This window comes from Sturnus vulgaris, chromosome 2, assembly GCF_052056855.1.
Source record: "Sturnus vulgaris isolate bStuVul1 chromosome 2, bStuVul1.hap1, whole genome shotgun sequence".
Classification (NCBI taxonomy): Eukaryota; Metazoa; Chordata; class Aves; order Passeriformes; family Sturnidae; genus Sturnus; species Sturnus vulgaris.
This window is the reverse complement of record NC_142244.1, coordinates 47,010,767-47,035,740: the sequence shown is the minus strand read 5'-3', so window position 1 is coordinate 47,035,740 and position 24,974 is coordinate 47,010,767. Positions and strand designations below refer to the sequence as shown.

The 24,974-nt window shown below is 40.6% G+C and overlaps 1 protein-coding gene and 1 long non-coding RNA gene across 14 annotated transcripts in view; one reads left to right on the top strand and one right to left on the bottom strand.

The window, feature by feature from the left end:
• C2H11orf87 (chromosome 2 C11orf87 homolog) overlaps positions 1-24,974 on the bottom strand; it is a 166,855-nt gene that overhangs the window by 102,602 nt on the left and 39,279 nt on the right. For 2 of the 12 annotated variants that reach the window (XR_015801364.1, XR_015801358.1), the window contains exons 2-4: positions 19,752-19,954; positions 19,521-19,660; positions 19,005-19,087 (exon numbers count right to left, since the gene is read on the bottom strand). The exons of 8 other annotated variants lie outside the window; for them this stretch is intronic. The gene's annotated coding sequence lies outside the window, so the exon portion shown is untranslated. Of the gene's footprint in view, positions 1-2,489; positions 6,585-19,004; positions 19,088-19,520; positions 19,661-19,751; positions 19,955-24,974 lie in introns of those variants that run through there. 2 more of the 12 variants (XR_015801365.1, XR_015801354.1) reach the window with 2 other exon arrangements.
• The window catches only part of LOC148224762 (uncharacterized), a 45,346-nt gene that overhangs the window by 7,216 nt on the left and 13,156 nt on the right, over positions 1-24,974 (top strand). The gene's annotated exons all lie outside the window — the stretch shown is intronic.

Here is a 24,974-nt window from a genome sequence, read left to right as displayed (position 1 = left end):
TGTTAAAGGCCAGGTTGAATGAAGCAACGTGGTCTAGTGGAAGTTGTCACTGCCCATGGCAGGGGGGTTGAAATTAGATGGCCTTTAAGGTCCATTCCATCCCAAGATATTTTATGATTCTATGATAACATAGTAGCCCTTCTGTGTTAGACTCAAAGGTCCACACAGCCCACTATCCTGTCCACTACAGTGACCAGGGGCAAAGAAAGGATGTAAGAAATAAGGCTGATACAGAGTGACATGACTTTGGTCTGACCCTCCTGAGCCAAAACTTCCTGATAGCATAGAATGGAATTTCACTTATTTCAAATGAAGTTTTATTTCTATTATTCAGAATAAAAATTGATTCTAGTTCCTAAACCTGTATATATCTGCAGATGATTGATTTCTTTCCACTTGGTAAAATACCTGAGGGGGAAAGGAAAAACAGGCTAGCTATACTTTTTGTTGTCATCTAATTAAGCTCTGCAAACATTTTTCCTCCCTTTTAATTATTGTTTTGTGTCATTATTAACTACCAGCTTTGGACATGGGACTTCTAAACTGCAGATTCCTTATAACACTCAGAGATTTAGCTGCTCACACAGCTTGAATTCAAATTAGGGTGATACATTTTCCTTCTGGTTTTGGGATCTGATCAGAATTGCGATCATCACCAGAAAATAATTAGGTCCCTGGGCACTTCCCCAGGGAGCATGCAACCCATGCATACCCCAAGGGAGGATAACACCTGGGTGATTAGCCAGACAGACCCCTGAAAACAACTGAGGGTGAACCTTAGGGTCAATTATCAGAAGATCAGCCTACTAGTGAACCTGGGAGCAGCAGCAGCAGCAGCTTCCTGAGAGAAACTCCTTCAGTCTAAGCCTGTCAATCTTCTCTCACAGCTATCAGAACCTCAGGAAGAAGCAGGAGGGATTGTTCCTTTACCATGCTGCTCATTAAAGCTTATTTCTTTTGTTGCCAACTGAGCTGGCAGCTCTCTCTGTTAATGGAACTGTGAGAATAACAGACTCAAAGATTCCCTATGTAAAAAGCACCATTTTGCTTTTTGTTAGAATGGTTTGTTCCTCTGCTTCTATCCTCTTTTCTGTGCCTTCCTCTTACTTGCTTTAGCAGTGTTTATTTACAGACTGCACAACAATGACCTCTCACCTGCAACCAGATATTCAGGCTCCTTTTTATCAAGCTTTTTTGTTATAAAACCCCAAAAGTCTTCACCTCAAAACCTACATGTTGGCTTTACAGTTTTTGTTCTACAGCTGCTTTGAAGGTCCAGGAACTATTTCTAGGAAAAGGGCTAAGAAAAGGCAGCCTATCTCCATCTCACTCTGTGTCCTTGAACAGGGCCCTCATGTTTCCCAGAAAATTGTTCATTTATTCACAAATCAAAAAAGTTGAAATTACTGGTTTACTCTACAGCCATGAGATACGATATGTTAAGAAGAAATAAAAATTATTTATTATTTTTATTATATATAATCATTCCTCGATGACAGAGAAACAGTAGCATATCCTGCAGTATAAATAATATAATTTCCAATGAGCACTGTCACACAGGTGAGATCAATGCCCAGGCCCATGGGGAGGAGCTGCCTCCTGCTAATCACTGAGGGCTCTGAAGAAGCCAGGGTACTTTTCAGACCTTCCCCTTTGGGAGAAGATAACTACACCACGAGCTCCTGCCAGCAGTGTTTTCATTCAGCCTCTGCCATGGCTGAGAGCAGAGATCTGTTCCCAGCCCTAACACACTTAACAAGTCTTAGCACAGCAAGCTGTTCTCCAGCCCCTGCTCCCTTCCTCACCTCTCCCTCCTTTGCTTCCTCTGTTTCTTTCTTCCTGCTACTTCATTTTATTCCCCCTCACTCTTGTTGGCAGATAATTTATCTCCTGCGCTTTCCTAGACATTTCAAAGATGCCTTAGTATTAAAGGTGTGATTTGTAAGAGCAATCTGTCAATTTTTTATCCAAAAAGCAAATTAGTCAGGATTTTAAAGCTGCTCAATAAACAAACAGCTCAACACAATTTGACAGGTTTCGAGGGAAACTTGACCTTGCTGACTGAGTTATCGCATTCACATTTAGGATATTCCTCTAAGGTATGAAGACTGTACTGACCTTCAAAAAAAGAAAAAAAGAAAAAGTAATGGGGTAAATTAAATAAAAGTTATTTTCTCTTTCTTCATATAGCATGCTATTTCAGCTTTAACTAACTTGCCACGTATTTGTGACTGAATACTGTGGAGCTCTTGATCATTTCACTAAGGTGTAATGATTTTCCTAGCCATCACAGCTGTATATTGCATGCAAAATTCACAATGTACTAAGATTATGAACCAGAACTAGATCTCAGCTTTGAGTCTGTGGGCTATAAAAAATCATGGCAAATAATCGAGGTTTGCATGGTCTGGGTTTTTTTTTTTTCTTTAAGCTCTCTGTCATCTTCTCCTTCAAAAGTCAAAGAAACAAGGATTAGACAGAATTAAAACTTGGAGATAAATAGGATTCCAATTTATTACAATATCAAGGCTATACTGTTCAAGAATAATTTAAAGATCCCAGTCAAGATTTATTGAAACTGTAGGAAGCTTTTAAGCAAAACATTTGCAAACTTGTTGTTGACTGATTCTTCCTTCCAAACGCAGAGCAGAAAATTCATGTACAATTGTTGCTATCAGTCTCCTTGCACTTTTAGAAAAAATAAATACCAGGCTGTTTCTAATTGCCAGAGGGATGAATTAGTCATTTGCAGTAGAAAAAGGAATAAAGAAGTCTTTAAATTATTAAATAAATGAATATCACCCAAGCCATGTTAGGTAGAATGAGAGAATTTAACAACATCCAATAGCTTAGAGATTTGTATTTCACATTTGCTATGGAGAAATAATAACACCTCTATGTTTAAGTTTGCAGCTGCAATACCCACGGTAAATCTCATTTTGATTTTCTTTGCAATACAAAGAAATAGGAAGGAATGCTCTTGTGACTTGGCATTTCTGGAGTTGTAGACATGCTATGTGACTGCAGGAGTCTTATGGCACTTGACCAGGTACCCTGCTTCTCATGTGGTGGCAAATCTCTTCTTGGAGACTGAATGTATTGTATGGGGATCTCAGAAGTGTGAGGGACAACCTGCTAATCCCTTTGCATTATATTCAGATCACTTCTTTTTTTGTGACATTGATGGAATTTCCAAAATGCTTTTACACCATCATATTGCCCTGTAAGTGTATTTCCCTGTACTCTACAACTGGATGAAGTTCACCTGAGTTTTTCTGTATAGACTGGCTTCAGAGATAATCCTAAGCCATATCAGGAGATGAAGGTGTTTTCATTCCTAGCTACACACCTCTCACATAAACAAGTTCAAAATTCTAAGGTCAAAGCAAAGCATAGGTCTTTGTAGGTTAAGAAATGAGCTTAGTTTTTTGCTGTAGAGTTAATCCAGTCATCATTTTGGGCTTTGCTGACTTTAGGGTTGATGGAGAATGGGAGTAGAAACATCTTTAGGAGTCAAGGATCACTTTTTTTTAAACAGTGTGGATATTAAGCAGTAAAAGAGGAGAAAAGACTCCCCTGCTCTAGGAAACACTGCCTATCCAAGAGTCACCGATAGAAATGTGCTGGGGAAGGAGCTTCTTTAAAACAGAATCCCTAATTCTGACTTGAATCGCCTCATTTTCAATTGTGTTTCCAGCCTGCAGGAAGTTGATCCTAAGGCTGTGTTTTCCCCATCTAACTTGTTGAAAAACACACGTCTTGCTTCAGTGAGAAAGCATTCTGAGAAACTAGCCCAGCACAGATTTTCTTAAAGAACCTTCATGTTGTCTGAGAATTTTTTCCAGTGGTTACTGCTGAAAAAAGATCCTCTGTAAATAAAACCACTGTAACGGCTTGGGTCATGTTTGAAAGCAGCTGTGAAATGCCTTTCATGAATTGTCTTAGCACACCAAAAAAGGTATGTGGAAGTAATTGGCAAGTTTGGATTTTATCTTGTGTTCCTGTCAATATTCCTAAATTTATTTCTAATTGACGGGGAGGCTCTTCGCGTTTTTTTGTATTCTGCCATAAAGACAGGAAACTTATTTCAACCCTGTTTAAGGACTCAATTACCTGACATGACATGAATGGTCATCCATGGAACATAATTGAGTTTATTCTGTTTCTTCTATTTTTTTTTTCTCCGAAGCAGTTGCTGTAGAAAGAAATTCAATGCCATTAGCTCTGTATAGATTACTTTGGAGGCAGGGAAGATAACAGAGTGAAGAGAGTTCTGAGGTCTTTAGGAGACTTATTTTGAAATCTTCTACATCTACATACTTGGGTTTAATCTTACCAAGAAATCACCTGGAGTTATATTTTTCAAGGTGTTTATCACCCAAAGCTCAGAGAGATTTTCTTATTGTAATGTGTTTGATTCCACTATAGTGATTTCATGTCCTATAGGTTTACAGTGACACTGAAAAAGACCTATATGCTTTTGAAAATGCACATGGTGCCTGTCTGCAGCTCTGGGTTGTAGAATTTGTCCTTCATGCTGCAATATTCAATAGCATGGAAAGAATTGATAGCCTCTATCAAATTTTCCTAAACAGAAGTTTACATGAAAGATCCTGCTCTCAACAAAGGCATGAGCTGGTGAGCCAATAGACAGTCTCAGCAATATGGCTGGTGGCTCAAAGGGGTCAGGGGTGAGTAACACCCTAGGGATTAATTGCCCTTCTGGCCTTTTTTGGGCTGAGCTTCACAGATCACAGCTTTTCTGCAATAAGAATCACTGAAGGTGAAAAAATCCACTCAAAATTGTTTATTAATTTCACATTTCATATATTTCAAGGAAAAAAAAATTAAAACATATTTTCTGATCCCTTCAAATAACTTAGACTAAGGAAACATTTTGAAGACAGAGGAAAAAAAAAAGGAGGGGGCAGGGAAAGTGTCAAAGCCAGGCTTCTGCTTTATTCGTACATTGAAAGAATAAGAGGTTTACTAGTGCCTGGATTTTTTTTAATCTTATTTCCACTGCATTTTGGTGTGATGCCTGCACTTGATAAATAATAAATTATTCTACTGCTGCTTGTGAGACACCAGGCATCTTTGTGGTGCAGCATGGTCTTTATCATGGTTTGCTTATAGGGAAAATAATACAGAGATGGAAGGCCCCTTCAAGCTGCCCTAGAGCACTGGCTCATCAGCAGTGTGGCTGCACCAGAGTCTGAATTCTCATGGGCAACTCTGGGTCACTCTGCTGCCATTCCAGAGGTGCCTACTGGTTGTTGTAGGATTCATTCGGGCTGGAATCCTGCATCTGCTCCTGGCATCAGCAGGATCAACTCTCTCGAGTGCTGCTCTCAAGTGTGTGGATGCTGGGAACAGCTGGAGAAGAGCAGGCAGTGAGGAGGAGCTCCTGCACCGTGCTGTTCTCCACACGGCTCTTTTACATCCCATAGACTGTAATTTTGAGAAGCAGGAGCTGAAGGGATGGTACAGAGCACACTGGTGTTTCTCTTTAACTGGAGTGAGCAGGTGCATAGGGAAATAACAATACAGAAGGAGGAGGTTTCATTAAGAAACTCCCTAGCTGTCGTTCTAGCCAAGAAAGCAAGCAGCAACTTGACAAGAAACTTAACTTGTGCCAGCTTATGTGATCAACAGTTCATATTCAGCACCTTGGGACTTAATTCCAGTAAATTTGAAATATGGTTTATATAGTGGGGAAAAAAACAAAACTAGGACAGATTCCTGTCCCTGGTGCAAGACAGTCTCAGCAACATAACCACGACAAGAAAATCTGCTTTTGCATGATAAATTGCACAGTACTCTCAGCTGGCTGTACACATTGCAGCCAGTGATGGTGTGATTTGAGGGAAGCACAAACAGCATTGTTCTTTACAAGGATCTAATTCAAATAATCAATTATGAGATACAGGAAACTGAAGAGAGCAGGAGGAAATGGAGAAGGGGAGCAGACAAGGCCTCTGACTTTGTATCTTCAATCTGAAGTGAATCAGCTGTACAAATCTATGTGGGCCAGCCTTGGTAACCTTGCTGCCTTAAAGCTGTTTGCTTTGGAGGTGGTCACTGCCCACTGCCGTGTTTTGCACCCAGTTTAGCCCACACTTCATTTTGTTTCACTGGTATGCAATCAGCTTGAACAATCCAAGACAGCTGAATTCAGAAACAAATAATATTAATTAAAAGTAGACATCCTGCTCTCTTTCCAAGTCTACTGGCAGTCTGTTTCCAACAGAGGAACATTTCCACTGGGCTGCATTTTATAGCTCTGGATATTCTTTTGGAATACATAACGGTCCTGGGTTTCACAGCTGAAAAAGATACCATGTAAAAAAAAATATTTTTTTCCTGGTTAGTATTTTCTTTGCTTGTTTGCTGCTTGAGCAATATTACTGTCTGCTTGCTAGACCGTGCATTATGCAGTAAGGTTTCTAGGGAGGCCCACTGAGATCAAAGTTACAGTGAGAGTGAGGGACAGCACCCTCTGTCTCTTGCCACTGGTTTCTTCCCATCTTATAATGACCTTCTCACTTAGAAGATGTGGAGATGGCAGCTTGTAGAATATGGCACTGAAAAAAAAGATCAGGAATATAAATTTCAGTTTATGGATTAAAATTAAGAAGGAAATAAAGTTTTATCAAAAGTGCAAATGCTGATTTACAAACCCAGTGCTTGTACTGGTACATTGAGTTGCTGTCAAATCTTTTTTCCTATTTTACAATCTCCACATTAAGTGAAATTTCTACAGCCCAAATTCCTGTAATTATTTTCTCTTAATCCAGGAAAAGAAGAGAGGTGAGAACTGAATCTACGAGAAAGCAGTAACCTTCAAGCATGTTATTGATAGCAAGTATAGACTGTCTAATGAAATTATAAAAATATATAGATGATACAGTTCTGGAAATGGTACTGTATTTGTGAACAGCTCTGGGATTTTATGGCATGAATACATCTAGTGATTAAATTTTCTAATGCAAAACATGCTGTTAGGAATGGCTGAGCAATGCATACGTTCTGGAGCATAGCTACCAGATTCTCCCATGACAATCAACACAAGAGATTAACATTTTAAATGTGTGATTTGTTATTTAAAGAAAAAGCAGAGGCATTATCTATTATTATTGAATTTGATGGTTTGTCACAGTTTTAAGATAAATGAGGAAAAAGTACAAATACAACACAATAATACACAAACAAAGCTAACTGCAAATGAAACAGTTGAGCCTTTCTTAAGGGCTGAGAGTTGTCAAATCTGCTCCCACCATTGTTAAAAGTATCATTTCAAGTATCTGAAGGTTTTGAACAAAGAGAAGCATGAGAAATTCATTAGAGAAAGCATCTGAAGATATAAGAGGATATTAAGCAAACAAGACTTTAGAAAGAAAATCACGAAAAAAATCCCAATTATTATATTTTCCCAACTGAAGAATAATTTCCCAGAGGAAAATCTGTAATCTCTCTTGTTGAAATGATTGAAAGTGAAGTTGAATAAAGTACAGACAGTCTTATATAAGGACATAATTGGTCTTTCACGCTGTATTTTTATTATTCTGTGCTACTGTTTCCATCATTTTGTGCTCTACAATTACTGTCAATAGCAAGACAGAAATCAACCTTGCAAAAAACAAAGAATCCAGTACAAGAATAAACAATTAGCTCCTTCCCTAAAGGTTTGTCTCTTCTACAGTATATTTATTTTTAATAGTTTAGTTACAGAAGCCCAGAGGCAGGAGTTCTCCATTTTTACAAGCTAAGAATTCTGCACTCATTAAACAACTGAGAAACTCCCAAGGGGACAATGACAACACACTTCACCTTAATTTTAAACAGACTGTACCCAGGCAGTGTGTTCTGTTCATGGTGGGACACAGCAGATCACAGCTCTGGTCCCTGCCCTCCTGTTCCCTAATCCCTGACTGCACCTGGATTAGTGAGACCCTGAACATGATGCAGGGTGTGCCCAGGTGGCCAAGAAGGCCAATGGCATCCTGGCCTGGCTCAGCAATGGTGTGGCCAGCAGGAGCAGGGCAGTGACCGTCCCCCTGTACTGGGCACTGCTGAGGCCACAGCTCCAATCCTGTGTTCAGTTCTGGGCCCCTCCCTGCAAGAAAGACATGGAGGGGCTGGAGCGTGTCCAGAGAAGGGAACGGAGCTGGGGAAGGGTCTGGAGCACAAGTGCTGTGAGGAGCAGCTGAGGGAGCTGGGGGTGTTTAGCCTGGAGAAAAGGAGGCTCAGGGGAGACCTCATCACTCTACAGTTGCCTGAAAGGAGGGGGTAGCCTGGTGGGGTCAGCCTCTTCTCCCAGGTAACAAGGGACAGGACAAGAGGAAATGGCCTCGAGTTGTGCTGGAGAAGGTTTAGATTGGATACTAGAAAATATTTATGGACTGAAAGGCTTGTTGTGAAATACTGGGAGAGGCTGCCTGGGGAACTGCTCTATCAGCATCCCTGGAGGTATTTAAAAGACAAGTATATGTGTGAGTCAGACATGGTTTAGTGATGAACTGGGCAGTGCTGTGTTAATGTTTGGCTTGATGAATTTAGAGGTTGTTTCCAACCTTAAAGATTCTATGATTCTATGCTTATTTGTTTGCTGGCAGACCCGTACAGATTGCAGGTGTACCTTCCCCACCTCCACACTGGAGAGGCTTCAGTTTCCCCTTTGGACCACAGAAGTAATTTCTTTGTTCATACTTGTGCAGAAGCAGAGTTGGGCCATGCAAGCCATCCCCTACAGCTGTGCATGTCCCCAGCAGAGCCCCAGGCAGTACACACTGCCTTTCCACACTGCTCTGGTTCATGACTGACTGCCACATCCTACTCAGCCTAAAGATGGCTACAGGCCTCTTTCTCATCGTGCTGGTACTGTGTCCAAACAAAGATCCAGCACCAAGGGACCCACTCACAGCCATTGGTGTGCTGAGCAGAGGGCATGTGGGGGACAGAGATCATCACACCTTCCCATACTCCTGCTCCATTTCTGCACTGAAGGAAAGGAGAGTTCTCTCTTTACCTGGCTCCTTTGTCCAGCTTGCTCCAAGAACAGGCCCAGAAGTAGCTTTGGCTCTGTCTAATCTCCCCTCTCTTTGTTAGCAGGGTTTGGTGGGAGCCACCAATGCCCATTGCCAGCACCACAAACACACCCCTTCCCAGCCAGCACAAGGAGCAGCCCCTGTGAGCCCCCAGGGCTGCAGCACACATCCCCCATCCCCTGCCCCAGCTGTTCAGACCTGTGAAAAGGTACAGGCATGTGCCCCTCTCCATGCCAGGGAGGGGGATTTGCCTTCCTGTGCTGTGGCTACACATTTACCCAACACTTTCCACACACAAACAGTCGGCCCACGAGCACAGATGGTGCATGATTCACTCTGGGGCTCTGATCACTGACTGCTGCTGGCTTTGGATCAGCCCCACAGCACCAGGAAATTACCACAGGCAGTTGTATCATTTGATTGTGCAGCCAAAGGCTCCAGCTGCCCTTTCTTGAGTGGCAGCTTAGAACAAGGAGATCAGTACAGGACAGTAGGGCTCCAAACATCTCCTTACTTCTGGCAATACCAAAAGTGAAAGAAAAAAGCTCAAGCTGTGAAGGGCTACACACTGGATCAGCAAGGCAGACTGCTGTAGCCATCCTTCAGCCCTCCTGGTGCCTGTGGTCCTGCTGGCACTTGGTACATCCCACTGGACCCAGGGACAGTCTGGTAGAAGCAGCCAGGTCAGCAGCTGGGACACTGGCCCTTCTGCTCCTGGAAATGCTCAGCATAGTTAATTCAGGGACAGATGCAGCTGGATGATTTACCTGTACAACATCAGATTGGCATTTGTGCCTTAGCATGTAGATGCTTTTCCCTGTTATCATTAACAATTCTAGGAGAAGGTTGATTCCTTTAAACACCTATAAAATACTGCAAATCCTGAGTCATCTTTCCAGATGGGACGCCCAGACTGTCACAGGTAAGATTTTTGTGAGTGTGTTGTCATGGCCACCCAGTGACAAGTATTTAAAGGTGCCTGTAGGAATGTTATCCTGACACTGACTTTTGAGAACAAGCTTTAAGTAGCAAAAGGGGTACAAACACCTCTCTTTTGGTGACACATGGCCCCACAGCCTTCTTGGGACTTTGCAAACAGAGCATTTGGCTCAGTTCTGAAGCTCCTCACCCAAAGGCCACCAGACAGCACTTCAGGTGGAGGACACCCTTGACCACTCCAAAGGTAAACATATTAGTTACCTCTGTGCTGCCTAGACAGCAAATACACCTTTATGGACCAAGGAAGAGCAGTAATTTAGGAATGACCAGGCACTTCCCTTTGTACGTGTTGGCACAATCCTTCAGGCTTCTCTTTGTTCGTGAAACCAAAATAAGAGCAAAAACAAAACAGCTGGGAACTGCAGTGGACATCACTGACCTAAGAGCAACCAGCATATGGACAGCACTGGGGGACACATTCTCTTAGATTAATGTGCCAGCTTGCTGTTGTGAAAAAGCTTCCCTGATACTTTTTTTTGTTTGTAAATAATTACAAATATTTTGCCCAGATGGTGTTTACATAGTTGCCCAAAACACTCAGTATAAATGTAGTTTCAAAATCAAAAAGAATTGTGACAAATACTAGCAATTTCAAGACAGCTATCTCTAGGTACGAATTCAGAGCCTAACTCTATGAAGTATTGTTACTAATAGGTTCATATGGGAATTTTTTAAAATAAATTTTTAAGGTAGAGAGCAGTTTAAAAGATTACCCCTTTTTAGTTGTACTTGCTTAAAAAGGGAAAACATTAACTAACAAAATCAATGGCTCTTATTCCATGGACACTGGTGGGATCAGAGTTGTGCCTGCATTGTTATATAAATACTTAAACTGTACTATTTAGCCTTTAATTAAAATTTCAGCAATAGTCTGGAAGTCAAGAAATACTTGTTATTTCCAAACTGTGAGCGGAAGGAAGAATATTTACAACAAATTTTCTTAAATGTTGATTTATAGACTGTAGGAAAACTAATTTAATTTTAAAATAAGCTTTTTAGATGTGTTTTTCCATTAAAAAATCCAAACATTTTTTCATCTCATTTGACTGTCTTAACACGTCCTTAAAATAATGAATACAGTTATGCCTACACACACAAAATAAACAGTGCATGCAGAATAGCTATGTGATGTGAACCTTGCTGTTTATTAAAGGGAGCACTTGCTTATCTTTGAAAAAAACTTGAGAATACAGAAAGTCTATAAAAAGTCTGTGTAATGAAAATCACTGAGGTGCAAGACAACAGATTTATTCCGATGTAGCTTCATGTTTTGAAGCAAACAGTAAAAATAGAAATTTCAGATGTAGTTCGATGATATTTAAAAAGATATCTTCACTGTACTTGCTAACAGTCAAGCACAGACCATTCGTGGCAAAGCAACTCCTGATTACAGGATAGGAGGAGAACTGGGCTTTGTGTTTGTTACAGGCAGAAACCAAGGCTTTTTGAGAAGGTACTGTTAGCAGTGTCACAGCATAGGTTGGAAGTGACTGGGTTGGAAGGGACTTCAGGAGATAATACAGGTCTGTCTCCAGTTCCAAGCAAATGCAGGTCAAGTATGGAATACAACAGGCATGGATTTTCAAGAATTTGACTCAAAGAAAGAAGCAATAGTAGCTGTGAAGGAGAATAGTCCAATCAAAGCCAAGTTTCTGTGGTGTCCTGACATGGATCAAGCACTTCCAGACTGTACAGGAGGAAACACACTTTCTTTTAAAGACTAGCATCCAGCTCAATGACATGATTCATGTTTTGGCCAGGCAGAAGAAGTTTAGAGACACTCCTCATGTGCTGCCCCCTCACAGAGGTGAGTTGCTATCCCTGACTGGCAGCAGGACACTGTTCATAAAGCAGCTGCTGATGAGGCCACATTATTTGCAGCCAAACATTTTCATCCCAAATAATCAGCTGTAGTGCCATAGCAAGAGATTTCCCCTAAAAGGAAATAACAGAAGCATGCTGTAGGTTGCACATGCAACACCCATCATTTAGGTTTCCATTCTGGGATTTCATATTTTGTTTGCTTCATGCCTTCATTGAAGTTTTCTTCAGTGAAGAAAAAGAAATGAATGAAAACCAGGAAAAAATGCATATCTAACCTTATCTTGCATGCAGTGTGCTACATGTAACAAACTGAAAAAAATCAGCCAGAGATGAGATCTTCTTGGGACAGGCACTACCACTCTGCATTCCAAGAACTTTGCAAGAAACTAGCTGTTCAGAAAGAGGAATGGATTTTCTTCAAGCCGCTATTTCACTTCCCTGTCATACCTGGCCCTTCTGTGGGCTAAGAACAATTCAAGAATGACCTTCACTTGCACCCAGCTACTATGCAAAATTAATTGGACTATTTAAATTCAACTAGCTGTGGTTATCCGGAGCTCAGTAAAGTTCAAGAAACTGATAAAACCTCAGAAAAATATGCAATTATAATCTGGAATTAAACAGTGAACTCTAGACACAGAAATAAGAAAGGGGCAATTGAGACATTTATTCACTTTAAGAAGATATGCTGAAGATAGCAGCTGTTCATCTAAAGACAATAAGGCCAGAATATCTTTCAATTCCTAAAGAGATTGAATAAAGAACTTGAATGTCTGAATATCAACTGAGCAATTTGCATGCAGTCACTCATGAAGTCACTGGCGCTGCTAGGTCAGTCTGGTGGGGAGCTCAGTGTGTGAAAAGGTCATTAAATGCTGTTTGGGGATGGAAAATGCTTTCTGACCCAAGAGGTCCCGTTCCCTCATGAGGCTTGGTTATGCTCTCTACCATATTAGTTCTCCTCCTACTCTGCATCTTGTCCTTGAGAGACACAGTGCACTTCAAGATGGAGCTACTGAGTGCCAGGAGGCTTCTCCAGGAAGGTGCAGCATCCATTAGAAGCCTGTACTGATTGCTACTCCTAGGCACCCTTTTCAGATCTGTAAAAGAAGCAAACTGATCCCAAGACAATACTGAGAATTTCACAGTCTCATGCAGTAAAGAAGGGATAACAGAAAACTGCCACTGTGTTAAAATATAAATTAATCATTTTGTAGGGTCAGTGGTCTTTTATGGGACTTTTCATGCCTGGAACAATTTAATGACAGCTACAGATTGCCATATTTCTTCCTTACCATTTCCAAATTTACGATCAATTGCCTCATCTTTCCAGGCTAGCAGTGTTTGCCATGTACATGAAAAAAAATGTGCAGGGGCAGCCAGGACCCTGGATATGTTTAGAGAGTGAGGGTGGTTCTGTTGTAACTACATGATGGAATTATCCATCACATAAAGTGAGTAAAGGTATCTCTGACACACAACCATGGTCTGTAGCCACATGTGTGGAAGGCAGTGTTAACACACTGCAGCCCTCATCCTGACAATTTACATTGATAAGAGAAAATGTAGACTTTAAAAGCAAAGGGAGAATGAACACATAGAGCAATTGCTTTTTGGATATTTGGGCCTGATTCTTGCTGAATTAACCTCACCACTCCACAAGCCCTGCTACTGCCAGGTGTATAAAGTCTTCAGTGATAGCAAAGAGATATTAATTTCTGTTGAATCACTGTAATTTCTTGAGCTCACTTTGCAGACAGTGTTTTGAGGCAAACAAAATTCACCGTTGCAAAAACATGTCTAGTCAAGTTGGGGGTTGAGAAGCACAATCTGGGAGGCTTTCTCCATCCCTGTCTTCCTACCTCTTTGGAAAGACTGCCATGTCTCAGCATGGGTACCCTGGTGCAATGTTTTTGAGAGATAACGATACCAAGGTCAATTTTAGGAAACAGAGAATCAAAAATACAGAATTCTGTGAATCCTGTGACATATTCCATCTCTGATTCAACTATGTGGCTAATCCCAGTGAAGCCTCTGGAAGTCACTGTACACAGGCAGCTGTGACACACTGAGCACAGAGGTCCTGCATCTAACACATCCTCTAACAGCAATACACAGCTGAAATTTTTGATGACTCCAAATCTTGGGACTTCAAGCAAATAAGCAAATAAGCGTTAATATTGCACATTATTCATCTTTATCAATTGAATCAGTTAAAGGTGAGCTTGAAGCAGTACTAAAATTAGTTGAGAAGGGAGGTAAAGAGAAGAAAATGTAATGATATTATTCTCCTGGTCATATAAATAAATAAAATAAAAGACTTGTGATCTTTTTGCTGTTTCTTGCCATTCAGGCTGTACCCAAAATGCAGTTGCATCAAGGGTGGATTACCCTGTCATATTTTCCCAGCAGCATCACATGACAGTTGCTAGCAGGGAAAGCAAAAAAAAGCTAAAAGGAATTGCAAAATGTTTGAGAACAGGCTTAGACGAAGGACTGACTTTCCCAGACTGCTGATACCCAGCCATTCTAGAGCTGCTGACTGCAAATTCCCCAGTTAACCACAATCCCTTGTGTTGTTACAGACTCCCCTGCTGAGATTAGCAACTGTTATTTATTTATCTTTGCTGAGTTAACTTGTACATTAAAAAAGGAACTAAAGTTGACTAATGAAGGTAGGATTTGCCCTAACTTAACAGATAAAAATTAGATCAACATGACTTCACAAAAAAAAAGTTACCTATTTTCCATGGAGATTTGGCATTTAGGATGGTTTTGTTACAGCTTAGCAGAGTGTCAGCTGCACAAACATCACAGCATTGTGTTACATCATCCCTTGACACCAAGTGTAGCCTAAGGCTGCCATAAACTACCAGGCATGACCAGCTATTAATTATCAATCATTTCAGTGGAGAGTGTAAGATGTTTTGCTGGCATGAGAACCATTACCTGCAGTACAATTAAGGGTGACTTGACTGTCCTCTGGGAAAATCCTGCTCCAGTGTTCATAGTAATTTAGAATCATATCAAGCCACTACTGCCATTGTCAGCCACTCTGCTAGAGTGTTTCATAGGTCATTTTTCCAAAGTCAAATGGCTTAAAATTGAAAAAGAAGAAGTCCAAGGTTGCCAAAATTAGTTGTCTGTACTGGGATATAGCCCTGATGTCAAGAGTTACAAACAGGACTGAGTACCATTGGTGTAAATAAGGCTTTTCCATTACTCTGCTCTAGGATTGTACCAGACATTATCATTAGGCCACCCACTGCTGGAAGTGGAGTTAATTCTTACTATTGAAAAGGCCTTAGGGAGTCCTTCTTTCATTGATTTCCTCTCTCTGGAAGTAAAGTCCACTGCCTTTTATTCTGTTTATAGAGAGAACATAAAAGACAACACTCTGTCTTCTCGTCTACCACTGTATTTTCCATACTTGAAGACTGCTGTCATATCATCTCCTTGCATTTTCTTTTCTGGCATAAACTATAACAGTTCATTCATCTGTCACTCCTAGGCCACATCATTCAGAAGCCTTTTGCAATTCCTCCACATCTTTCTCAAAATACAGCTTCCTAAACTAAACACTATCCATTTTGAATAGGAAGATTATTTCCAGGGATCCCTTTTTATGTCCCAATCCAATGCTTGGTTTTCTTATTGTCGTAGCCTAAAAATATTGACTTGTGGTTATCTTATAAACATTGGCAAACCCCAAGTCCCTTTTTTGGGAAACAGTACTTAATCTGTGTTTTCCCCATTCAATTTTTATGCAACAGATTAGTCCTTTCTGTAGACAGACACTCCATCAGTTTTAAGAACTTTTCTCAGTTTTCTCCATATAATTCCAAATTCCATTTCCAATTTCCATGCACTTTCACATGTCTTTGTCATATGAGAGTTTAACAAGCACATTCTCCACCACATCTTCCTATTACTGTTTCACACAGATCTAGAACCCAGGACCAGTCTTCAAAGATACTGCTCTCCTCTTGGCAGTACACCTCAGGTAGCTACAGTTTGAGTGCAATTGGCTGTAGCTCAGGTCTCCCTCGAGCTATTCTTATTTATTTAACCCAAGTGCAAGGCCCCTGGGGAAAGGTTCATGACACGAACTTCTCAGTTTTGTGAATCTCCATGGTCATATTGTCTTCTTTTAAGAGCGTAACACTTCACACAATCCAAAAGAACAGGGCCTACAAATAGCTGCATTTACCCCAGGTTTATGGAGCTACCCTTGCCATTTCTTTGTTGGTCCTAGACATATTAATTCCCACATTAATCAATTGGCCTGAGCACAAGTCCTTCTATTTCACAAATGAACATAAGGACAGAGCCATGACAAAGAAAAGCTCATTGCTGACAAGCTCTTTTTTCAAACAGCAATTAAATCAGTTGCATATATATCAAACCAATAATAAGCCTTGACATTTCCCCACGTGAGTGGCACCCTCACAGAATATTTAAACATACACAGTTAGAATTATAACATCAGCAATATGCTTGACTCAGTATTATAAACAGAATAAGGACAATCTCTGTGACAGAAAGTGTATGACATATACTGGACAGGATTCACTTAGAAATATCAAATGAAAATAAGGAGATGTTTTTCACTTCACATCATTATCAAAATCACCTCATACTCCTATTTTCCTTCTCTCAGACACTGCCATGAACATAGGATGCTGCCCAAAGTCCAGGTGTTACCTAAGTGTCTAGGTGTCAACTTCCCATAAATCAATCTAGTTTTGGCTGTGTATTACTGAAATATTTTGGGGAACAAACCTACACCAATATGGGCCATTTCCTGGCAGGGGAATTGGAGGACAAGTTCAAGGAAACCAAAATGGTCTGTAAGATGAGAGTTTGGCTTTCAGCGTATGCTGAACAGAAATGCCCTTGACCATTTCCTGAGGGACTTCTCACCAAAACCACTTGATCGTTTTTATTGCTAAGACTTCAGTGTATTAAACAGGAAACATCAACTTCTTTTTGTCAGGATCAGATAAATTCCCTTAGTCTGTTGGAGTTATTTTCTGTCCATTGCTTCCATAAGAAATTAAAGAGTCATCTGCTTTGCCCCACTGGCTGTGGCACTCCAGCTGGACTTCAAGCTTGTTTATGCTATGTGCATTTAAAACAAACTTGGCAGATGGAACAGTGGGTTCTTCCAATATATACCTGCCTCAAGTCTCCCAAGCTGTGACATATGGCTTGTAGGTAATTGACTGCCTCAGAAAATGATCCCATGCAAACAACAACTTGACCTTGATTGTTACCCAATATTGTTACCAGTATTTCAAAAAGCTTGTGTAGGAAAATGGCATCCTTCCTATTTCAAAAACACAAACATACCAGAAACACTTTCATCAGATGCTTTTAAATTTGCCATTCACAGTCAAACTCTATTGCATTTGGGCAGAGGCTAGTTTTCCACGTCATAAATGCTAGCAAGAATTAAGAAAGATAGTGCAGGAACTTTGGCCTTGATTCATCACTTTGCAATCCATTTAATACCAGACAAATTTCATCAGAGTTCTACAATAACCTGCCAGGAACTAATGATGGGTAATATTAATACGGCAAAGTGAAAACTGAGATTTGTAAAATTAATCAGTAATTCATTCATGTGTTGCAAGAGCAGGAGAGAACCATAAAAATTTTAATAATAAGCCTAAATTTCAAAGATGCCCCATTGCTATAATGCTAATGCATACTCCCAAGGACCAGAATTGGGCCAGAAAGGCACCCCAGCATAGCTCCTGCTGAGAAGCAGAGACAATATCCTGGTGTGGCATGGCTGAGCAGCCACCTGTGTGGTGGACACCTCACAGACACCAGGCTGTGCAGCTTTTGCAGCATGCTCAGCATCAGGTGCTGTGGGACAACACCCTGTGGCTGCACAGACCTATGCTGTACCTCTGCTCTACACAGTTTATTGCAAAACAAGTATTTTCTAACAGCTCAGTGCTAGGATCTGGTGTGTGACTTTGGGCTGCTCTTCTCTAAGATTATCTTTTTCTAACAGAAATCACTTCATCTGCATCAGCTTCATAACAACTCCCATTCTTATTTCCAGAAGGTCTTGTGTTATAGAGGCATCACTGTATGTACTATATGGACTGTGGCAACACACAGGTATTCTAAAGGGGATGTAAATTGAGGACTTTGCTTAATAAACAAAAACTTTACCCATAGCACAGAACTGGTATGAAATGGCCTAGTCTTTTTTTTTTTTCTGGAGCTATTTCGTGTCAGCCTCCACAGCATCAGCTGACACAGTGACGGGGAATGACCCTTCTTTACTCACTCCATCAATTTTCTGTCACCATTTCTGTTGCTTTGTTATTTTCCCCTTAGCTGTTTGTCTTTTCAAGTCTTTTAGTTCACTCATGTGAAAGTATTGGGGTAGTCATTCCAAAAGAGAAATGGAAAGCTGTAATCAAAATGAGTGGGATGTAATTTATCTATCACATAGATTGTCATCAGTGGTTTTGTGCAAAGAATCCACAAAAAAAAGAGCTTGTACTGATACACATGAGTTTCTCAACTCCAAGACAGTAATGATTATTGGGTTTTGACCTCAATTTGGATTTTTATTTTCTTCTTGAGAAAAAAAGCCCTCTTCGTTTTGTTTCCAATGTACTCCCTGCCTTGCTCATGAAGACAAAGGCTGAAAATGTAAATATATTCAGTTTGCTTGTTCTTGAAGGTTTGATGTTAGAAAAAACTTGCTGATAAAAATTCTTCTCCAAGTATTTTAGATGAGTATCACCTGCAATGCTAGAAAACAGTTTCTGGAAAGATTTTAAAGCCATATTAAGGATTGGCTGCTAGTGCTGCAGAATGAAGCTTTTTTAGCTTTCTGAAGGACTACATGTGTTTGACCTTCCTGAAACAAATTACTATCTACGTCCTTTGATGCCACCTTTCTGGAAAAAAGATAGCTCAGCTGTGTAAGGAGGTCTTTGGTGTCAACAGAGATGGCTGACTACCTTTTCCAAATGCCCGTAATTTGCAGTTTTCTCCCCTCTTCCCACCTGAAAAATGCAACTGAGTGATAGGAATACTCACAAGCAAAACTGGGGCTCACATATATGGACATATAGATACATATATAGATATCGATAAACATACACATATTTATTGCCAGGGGTTGAATCAAGGAGCTCACTAGAGGTGAGGCTGCTGCAGCTCCGTGTCCCCAGAATACACAGTTCCTGCATCAGGAAAATAGTTAAGAAATGGAGTTTAATGAGAAGTCAGGCTGGGTAGTGCTGACTAGCTACTGTTCACACATAAGCAGCTCCTTTTGTCCACTTTGCTTTTACCTTTGCTCATTCATTCCTGCCCAGACTTCCTTGATCCTTCCCATCCCCCACCTCCCTGAATAGCCCATAAAAAGTCGTGTACAATCTCCTAATGTAGTTCCTTGGCATCACACAATGTCTCACACCCACCCCACAGGCAGTGAGCCTGTCAGTCTGAAGAGCACTTTGGAGACCTCTCCCTTTGGCTGTTTATCAGCCCCTGGGGCTGAGTATTTCCTGTGACAGCCTGGCAGGGCTCATATCTCTCACGGGTTTACTGAGACTCCCTCCTCTGCCATTTTGCCCAAGGACACTCCAACACTGTGCACACCTATTGATTTACCTGCTTTTCCTCTAGGTAGCTGCTGCCACTCAGATCATGTGCAGTACAGTCAAGATCTTCCTAGTATCAGGAGAACTGAATAAAATTTGTAGTGAGTGAAGTCAGCATTCTCTGATTCTGCACCCCCTTTAGAAGCTCGCCTAAAACCAAATTTTAAGAGTTTTCAGTTATTTCTATGATAGCAAATAAACCTTAGCAATGGTAAGTTCACCCTCACTTTGCTTCACTTACCTTATGATGTGCTTATCTTCTTTTCTGAAATAAACTTTTACTCTTAATTAACAGAGTGACCTTGTCTAGATCACTTCATCTCTCCGTGTTTCTCTTCTCCCTTTTGTTCAATTAAGACAATAAAACAATGCACCCACATGGGCATTGTGAAACTTAATTAGCTGAGGTGTGTGGGACACTCTGAGGTTCTGCAAAGGAGAGCACTGTAAGCATAGAAAATTAGTGTTAGGATGAGTGTTGCATAATAACCTGACACAGCATCTGAACGATTCGTAAGTGAATGATTTTTTAAAAATCACTTCAGATTTTCTGATGCATTGAAATAAGTTCTGCTGCAGGGCCTTCAGTGTGAAGTGGCCAAAAGCATAAAAGAGGGGAGTAGCTTGCAGTCCCAGGTTAATTGCTCAATTAAATAGAATAGCTTATAGCTGGACTTGGAGATCTTGAGGCTGTTTTCCATTCTAAATGAGTCTGTGATTTGCAGAATACAAGTTCCACTCAGTTTAATGCTTAGGTTATGTGTTCTCACCTATATTCATCCAAATCTTCACATTCTTCTCAGCATCGGAATAGCAGCTACAAACTGACCTTAAAATCTGTACAACACAGAGCATCAAACAACCTGGAGAGTTTTTTAAAACTAGTTTCTTTTACAAATCTGGTCAAGGTATGTCTGATGATCCAGTTATACCTACTAGATTTCCATTTCAGGAGTATTCCTGCCACAGCTTCTGTCAATGCACTTTGTTCTCAGTTCTAGTCTCATGCAAAGCTTGGGTGAAGCTCAATAGGTGCAGACATAAGAAAGAAATTAAATACCACACCACTCAAAGAAAGAATGGAATTCTACATAGTAAAATCAGAAAAAGATGGTGTGAAATTTCCATACTTAATAAGTTCATTTTTCAGTTTATTATATGTATTATATATTATTTTTTACAATATTTTAAATTATCATAAGTATCTAGCTGTATAGTTGAGTAATTTCCCTGATTATGACAAAAAAAAATCACAACCAAGAAATGAAGTTCAGCTTTTCAATGTAAGACATAGCAGATGTCAGGATTCTAGTGATGCCACGGTCCTTAGAAGCCAGGTGATGCACAGTTAATTTTTAGACAGTTACCAGGCAACAGTTGGGACTAACAGAAGGCCACGAACAACTCCTTAATTTTCTTTCCTGAATCTGATCTGATGGATTTATATTTCAACTATTTTTCCATCAGAGGTCTTAGCCATTGAAAAAAGATCATACAGCACATTGGTTAGATTAGATAAGTGATTTTCTTTAGCAGGTCTAAGTACTCAATAAGTCTATTCCTTTGTAAGTATAATATAAAATTGCTCTTTCAATTTTCATGTGCTTAGAGCTAAGAAATTCTACCTGAAAGAACGAAGGAAAGAAAAATCTCAGAGCCATTCTGTGATATTGAAAAAAAATATAAGCCTGTGATCTTGCTTTTTGTTTGGATTTTCTTTTACCTGTCATTTCTGTTTTGACATGTTTCCCAAACTCCTGTTATCAACCTTGCTAATAATTAACATTAAAATAAGAATGATGGTTTAACACACAATGAAACATTCAGCTATGCTACAGTCTTTTCTATTTCTCCCCCTTGCTTTCACCAACAAACAACTGAGTTTGATATGCTTACAAAAGAGAAAAAATTGCAGGTTTGCCTGGAGTAGGAGAGAACTCAACTTGAGGATCAAGATGTACTTTCCTCTATTGTTGTTCTATAGTAGCACTAATTTGTCAGTCTTTTACATGTCAAAAATCACACTTCATACTCCAAGTCATCCAGAGTCTGAGCTCAACATACAGAAGAAAAAATTAAATAGGAACAAATGGAGGTTTCCTTCTATTTTAGTATTTCATTATTTTTTAAAAAATGGTGTTTCATGCAATCTAATCACTCTTGTACTTTTAGTATATAATCATCACCACAATATCTCTCTCACAGCACAGTCAACAACTGCAGCTCCTCACCTGACGAAGTTGCTATATCCAGCAGTGTGATCTCATCTCTTAAGAGGAGCTGCATTAAAACATTGCAACAAATTGTGAGCCCGGTGTTTCAGATGTAAGACAGGAAAATCTATATCATTTTTCCTCTTGAGGAATATGGAAGATAGGCACAAGGAAAGGCTCTAATTTCCCTACTTCACATACTGTGTATTACCACTCTGCTATGTGTCATCTTCTGCAGGTCCTCAGGAACGTGAGTTTATTTCTACTGTTTATGACTTACTGCACTAGCTTCTAAACATAAGCTATCCTGTTCAAACCCAGTGAGTTCAGCACTGCAGGAACACAAAATATCAGGTTGTCAACTTGTGGGGTCGAGTCACTGCAAAGGACTCAGAGAGCCTGCACCTACCCCCCAGAGGCTCTTCTGAATGTTTCTGGCACTAGTGCCACTGTAAATTACAACCCACTGTACAACACGTGGGTTGCTTGAAAGGCTTAAGTACCACAATACACAGGAATGGGATGCTTTGCTAGGCATCTTACTCTAAGCTAAGCTGAGATGATGCCTCTTACTCCAGTTTTCTGTAGCATCTGGCATTTTACAAACATTGATCAACTATCCCTAACATTTCCCTTATATAGGGATGTGTTAGTAACCCCACAATGTGTGGGACAAAACTGAAATAGGCAGTGGTTGAAAAAAATATTTTATTGCTTGGAAGTCAAGATCCATGAAGCTGACTGTGAGTCCTTGAAAGTCAGGCTCTGGCTTCATAGCTGGTTTGAGCTGACCTAAATCTGGGCTGTTATTTAAAGGGATGGCTCTACCTTCTGCTCTCTGGCCCCAGCGACATTTTCTCACTTGTGCCAACACAAGATGTTGTGTGGATGCACAGAAGGTCGGATCAGGGAATTTACCTAACTGAAAACAGAGAAAAGAAACAACCAGGCAGATGGTTTAGTCACATCAAATGGACCAAGGAACTGAACCCTCAGGTTCAATGCCCCTGCATTTTGCTTTGGAAGAGCTGCACTTGAGGAAGCTGAGGCAGAAAAAACTGAAAGGACTCTTAGCTGTGCTGTGCCTGCTCAACATGGGTTGGATGAGCAGGAGGGCTTGGGCTCTCCCTGCCAGAGCAGCCCAGAGCTCATGCACAGTCCACACTGGAGGGTTCCCTTGTGCACTCCCAGCAGGAGCACGGGCTCAAACTTGGCTACCAGCAGCAGTAAGGGGGCACTGGTTGCATGCTGAAGTGGGAGAGAGTAACCCTCCATCTTGGCTGGAATGGTAAAGAGCTCCTTTTGCCTGCTCTGCTCTCCCTCCTGCTCTGTAAGTGAGATGGGGCAGTTCTCTCACTTCTCCTGCTTCAGCCCATCAGCCCTGAGGTGACACTCTGTCCTTCCTTCTCAAATAATCCATGCTTCCCATTACTCCCCACCTTCCTTTCTCTTGTACAAGTAATATGGGTTTTCTCCTTTGCCACAAATGTCCCCTAAGTTTCCACCTCTCCACCCCTTCTTACCCAGGCCCCACAAGCTTCTGTGCCTGGGGACACTCAGCATTCTCCAGATCCAGGCCATAGTTTTGAACAGCCAAACTCAGTCAGGGCAAATCCAGAGCACACTCCAAATCCTTCTATATATGTTGACTTGAATTTGCTCAAAATGCTTGCCAGCATTTTGACTCAAACTCCAAATTGCCACCCAAGAATGGAAGGGGTCCTTCAGCCCCCTTATAAATCACAAAAAAAAAAAAGATGACAACTTGAATAAAACTTCTGTGAAAAAATTGCTTTGTCCTATTAAAGCAGATTTCAACTAATTGCAAACAAGACACTGTGGGGTTTTTTAAAAGAGTTTAACCAAAATGTTCCCCTTTGGCTATGTTTATCATTGAAACGCAGCCATTTCATGAAACAAAAAGACAGCACTTGGCCTGGTTTGCAGCCATTATGCTGAAGGCTTCAGAAACAGTTTTATCATCATTCAAATCAAATGACAATGCTGAGCATTTTAAGAAAACAAGGGGGAACTATGTAGGATCCTTTCAGTGGATGAGTCCTCCGACCACTTCACAAAATTTTTTATGCCTGAGTGGATCTGAACTACTTGGTTGTTTCCTTCTGTCCTATACTATTAAGAAAGGACAACAACTTGAGGGGGAGGAAAAAAGATGTCATCAATCTTCAATTTTTTTTTCTCTTACTTGTATAGAATGCCAATGAATTTATTTCATTTCTACCAGTCTTTTACACTCTGTTATGATAAGCATCTATTCGTTTTTGGAAATGGTCATTCCTCTCTTCACTGTGCAGGGATGCAAAGCATCCTTCTTAGGACAGAGGCCAGATTCACCTTTCCTAAATCGTAACATTTACTTTAAGTTGCTTCCCATCTGAGCCTGAATCATCCTTCTGATGGTTATCTCCCTCCATTAACTACAAAGAAAACATAGGTCGAAAGCAATCAAAACAGACATCTCACTGCAACACTTGCTTAGGGAGGAGGCACCGATGTCTGTGGGTACTGTCTTCAGGCATTGTGCTCTTGTATTTCTGTGCTTATGTTAGGTAGACTAGACCTTGCAATTTGATGATAAAAAGGCAATCTGAGTTGGGGAAGTATTAGAACCTAGGGGGTCTGGGAAATTATTTTCCAGCAGAAAAATCTTTTTAAAAATGTACTTGATGTTTATTCATCTGCAAAAGCCTTGGCAGGCATTCAGCATCACCTACACACTGGGAAAGGATCTTATTCTTTTATTCCCAGTTGTAGCACTGATCATTTGTGTGGCCTTGGACGGATGACTTCCCAATTCCATGTCCTGTGCCCCTGACCACCTTTTACCTCTTCTGTGTGTTCAGATTATGACCTTTCTGCTACAAGGTCTGCAGTGCCATATGATAATAAAATGTGACAAGACAAATCCGTGTCATGAGAACCAGGGCTCTTCAGAAGAATTGCCCTTTGCCAAGGCTCTTCCCCTAAAGGATATTGACAGAGAGAGTTGGTTGGGAATGTTCTCAGCAGTAGCAGAACAAGAGTTAGAAGGAATTCAAGACTGAAAGCTCTCTGTGGCCTGAAGGTGACTTGAAGGCAAGTCAAGCTTTGGGTAAAGGTACTGTAGAGGATTAGAGGCACAAACTGCACATCTCATATAGTTCCAATGGATCCTATGCTACAGGATTGGGAGCACCCACTGATTTGCAGAGATGAGGACTTGTGAAGAGTGGCTGTACAAAGCCTTCAGA